Source organism: Callionymus lyra, unplaced genomic scaffold (assembly GCF_982586985.1).
Source record: "Callionymus lyra unplaced genomic scaffold, fCalLyr1.hap1.1 HAP1_SCAFFOLD_26, whole genome shotgun sequence".
Classification (NCBI taxonomy): Eukaryota; Metazoa; Chordata; class Actinopteri; order Syngnathiformes; family Callionymidae; genus Callionymus; species Callionymus lyra.
Window position 1 is genome coordinate 332176 of NW_028258543.1, and position 3225 is coordinate 335400.

The following is a 3225-nucleotide window of genomic DNA, read 5'->3' on the forward strand; positions in this document are numbered from 1 at the left end:
GTGGCTAAAAAATTGTGATAAAAAAAAAAGATCCAGGCTAGGCGGCATGGTCCCACACACTGCGGTCAAGTGAGCTGCGATCTAGCCGCAACCTTAAAACACTTGCGTTTTTGTGAAGGTGTTACAGTAGTGGGAGAGAAGTCATACGCGGAAGGATCTACGACACTATTACTGATATATTCTCAAAAATACTCTGATATGGTGACATTAAGGTAAGATTTGAAGAGACATTTGCGTGATGAGACCAGAGTCTCCAAACATGTGTGAGACTTTTGGAAGAAAAGCAGCCGAAATAGGAAATATTTATTTTCTGCTAATCTGTTATAATTTCCTGTTTATTTTTTTGTTTTCTTACAAAATAATTCAATTATGGTTGTTTAAATAATTTAATTACTGACTTATGGCGTTATTTTTGCTTAGAAAGCTGTTTGTGCACAACCTTTTTTATTATAAAAAATAAACCTTATTAGTTGACAAAGATCTGACTTTATTTTCATGTTCAGCAGGTTTTGAAGTATAAGTGAACAACGTTTCATGTATTTTTACTGTAGAAATATGGATTTATTGTCAATTTAGTACAGTGTATTGATGTCCCTGTTAATCATGCACAATATATTTTAATTCTTATAAAAAAAACTCAATAGTTGACAAAGATCTGACTTTATTTTCATGTTCAACAGGTTTTGAAGTATAAGTGAAATAAGTTATGTATTTTTACTGTAGAAACATTGATTTATTGTCAATTTAGTACAGTGTATTGATGTCACTGTTATTGAAGCACTATATATTTTAATCCTTATCAAAAGAAAACCTAAAATACATGATGGAACTGCTATCTTCGGTGCGCAAGGATTTAGCTGAAATTATTCAAACAGAAGTTTGCGCAATGTTGGAAAGTGAGATGGCGGTGATTCGAGCGGATATTGTTGCAGCTAGAGCGGAGCTCAAAGAATACAGGTTGACGATCGCCTCTGAACTCTCCGCCATGAAATCTACGGTGAAGGATGTGGAAGAAAGTTTGTCAACGTGGACAGATGATGTTGTTTCACTCAAGAAGGAGGTGAAGCGGCTAACGGGGGTCATGGACCAACTTCAGAATAAATGCGAGGACTTGGAGGCGAGGTCGCGGACAAACAACATAAGATCCTTATGTCGAAATACCGGAGACCCTTGAATGCAACACCGAGTCTGTGTCCGCGCTTCTGCAGCGGGCCTTTGATCTGAAAGACGCGCCGCTCCTGGACAGAGCTCACCGTCTCTCCCCGCCTGGATCTACAGAGGGACGCCGGTCAAACACGATCATAGCCTGCGTTCACTACTTCCAAGACTGTGAAAACATTCTGAGACTCGCTCAGACTAGACAACGCATCGGTGTGGACGGAGTCAGAACCTCAGTGTTTCCTGACTACCCGACAAGTGTTGCCAAAGCACGCGCAGCGTTCAATGACGTCAAGAGTCGGTTTTGGGGAGTGGACGGGGTTCGGTTCGGATTTGCTTATCCTGCCCGCTTCAGAATCACGTACAAGAAGTGTTTTCTTTTGTTTGTTATTATAAATTATTATTGATGTTTATAGCTAAATAAACCCTTTATTTGAAGTTTGGAAACTGTTCTGCAGGTTTACAGCAGCATGTTAGAAAACCTGATTCAGTTCATCCTCTGGTTTTATTCAAAACTTTTTTACTCCCCACATTATTTATTTATTTATTTAAATTTCCCTTTTTTTGAACAGATAGTCAGGAAGTCGTCGTGGGAGAGGGGCTTCGCTCATGGCTGCATCTACACAACCGTGCTGGTGGACCTGTCAGTCAAATTCAAAGGAGAAGACATGGTGGTGTTTGGTTCCTGCACAAGGTAGGGGGCTTGAGGGGATTGTATTGTGGCTAAAAAATTGTGATTAAAAAAAAAGATCCAGGCTAGGCGGCATGGTCCCCCACACTGCGGTCAAGTGAGCCGCGATCTAGCCGCAACCTTAAAACACTTGCGTTTTTGTGAAGGTGTTACAGTAGTGGGAGAGAAGTCATACGCGGAAGGATCTACGACACTATTACTGATATATTCTCAAAAATACTCTGATATGGTGACATTAAAGTAAGATTTGAAGAGACATTTGCGTGATGAGACCAGAGTCTCCAAACATGTGTGAGACTGTTGGAAGAAAAGCAGCCGAAATAGGAAATATTTATTTTCTGCTAATCTGCTATAATTTCCTGTTTATTTTTTTGTTTTCTTACAAAATAATTCAATTACGGTTGTTTAAATAATTTAATTACTGACTTATGGCGTTATTTTTGCTTAGAAAGCTGTTTGTGCACAACCCTTTTTTATTATAAAAAATAAACCTTATTAGTTGACAAAGATCTGACTTTATTTTCATGTTCAGCAGGTTTTGAAGTATAAGTGAACAAAGTTTCATGCATTTTTACTGTAGAAATATGGATTTATTGTCAATTTAGTACAGTGTATTGATGTCCCTGTTAATCATGCACAATGTATTTTAATTCTTATAAAAAAAACTCAATAGTTGACAAAGATCTGACTTTATTTCATGTTCAACAGGTTTTGAAGTATAAGTGAAATAAGTTATGTATTTTTACTGTAGAAACATTGATTTATTGTCAATTTAGTACAGTGTATTGATGTCACTGTTATTCAAGCACTATATATTTTGATCCTTATCAAAAGAAAACCTAAAATACATGATGGAACTGCTATCTTCGGTGCGCAAGGATTTAGCTGAAATTATTCAAACAGAAGTTTGCGCAATGTTGGAAAGTGAGATGGCGGTGATTCGAGCGGATATTGTTGCAGCTAGAGCGGAGCTCAAAGAATACAGGTTGACGATCGCCTCTGAACTCTCCGCCATGAAATCTACGGTGAAGAATGTGAAAGTAAGTTTGTCAACGTGTACAGATGATGTTGTTTCACTCAAGAAGGAGGTGAAGCGGCTCACGGGGGTCATGGACCAACTTCAGAATAAATGCGAGGACTTGGAGGCGAGGTCGCGGACAAACAACATAAGATCCTTATGTCGAAATACCGGAAACCCTTGAATGCAACACCGAGTCTGTGTCCGCGCTTCTGCAGCGGGCCTTTGATCTGAAAGACGCGCCGCTCCTGGACAGAGCTCACCGTCTCTCCCCGCCTGGATCTACAGAGGGACGCCGGTCAAACACGATCATAGCCCGCGTTCACTACTTCCAAGACTGTGAAAACATTCTGAGACT